The following is a 1,359-nucleotide window of genomic DNA, read 5'->3' on the forward strand; positions in this document are numbered from 1 at the left end:
CTATACATATGTAATTATATATAAGGGTGCGATCCTACTGTTATTCATCGCGTAACGCGTAACACGTAACCAATTAAAGAGATTACGTGTTTAATATATATGTTTCATATTAAATACGTAATCTCTCTGATTGGTTAGGCGTTACGCGTTAAGCGGTAAATACAGTTTGAAAAATAAAGTACATTTTACATTAAACTAAATTATTATTATTGTTAATAATAAAACATTAGTATTAAATTTCATTGCACATGTAATTGTATTAAAAAAATAAATAATACAAAAATAAGTAAAAAAATATGATGTGCCTTTAGAACTAAAATTAACAAAATTATAATGTTTTATATTAAAGATGTATAATAAACTTATCTAAATACATTTATCTAATACATTTTTTGCAAGTAATTATTTTTTAAAATTATTATTTACGTAGATAAATAAATAATTGTTTTATAAAACTTTTTTACACAACAGCCATCTTAAATAGTATATAAAATATACTTTCAAAAAATTAATTCTTTTTTTTTTTAAATATTATTGAAATTTTCAAAAGTCAAAAACGGCACAATAAAAAAAGTCACTAAAAAGTCATTTTTAAGTCATTTGAAATCGAGATTTTTATTAAGACCAAAAAATGATGAAAATTTGGTCAATATGACATCAAATTGACATTATTTTGACATTTCTGTTCTCTTTGGGTTTAAAATTGAAATGCATAAATCTAAATGTATAAATTAAAATTAATATTAAAAATTAATAGTTTTATTTACCATGAGCAACTACATCGTTTGAAAAAGAAGTGTCAGAAATATGTGAATGAAAGCTCAATCTAGGACGTTTTGCAATATCAGGTGATTCATTTGCTGATCGAGTGTTTTTATTCTTTTTTATTGATGATTCTGAAGTTCAAAAATAATACAGAAAAATATTGTTAACAAATTGAAAACAACATGTAATGTGTTAATTATTGAAAACACAACAAATATGAAACTTTTATATAAGTACCATTTATTGATTCAGTAAGACTCACAGCTTCACTTGACTGATATGATTTCTGTAATATTTCTGTTTGTTGCAGTGTTACAGAAACTATAAAAATAAAAATTAACCATTGCGAGAGTATTGAGGACTTCCTCGGGTTCGTATTATAAAATTCAATTGTGTTGAGTGATGGGCTTCTGTGAACCAAATGCAGGAACTTAGGTGCAATAATGAAGACTGTATATGTGTCTCGAAACGTTTCGACTTTTATTTAAGTCATCTTCTGTCGAATGAGCTATATAAAATACAAATGATTTTACAAAAAATTTCTTCAAACGGTACATAGGGCATTAATTACAATTTAGTGGAATAATATAAAAC

This window comes from Pseudomyrmex gracilis, unplaced genomic scaffold (assembly GCF_002006095.1).
Source record: "Pseudomyrmex gracilis isolate BER0280 unplaced genomic scaffold, ASM200609v1 scaffold_3222, whole genome shotgun sequence".
Classification (NCBI taxonomy): Eukaryota; Metazoa; Arthropoda; class Insecta; order Hymenoptera; family Formicidae; genus Pseudomyrmex; species Pseudomyrmex gracilis.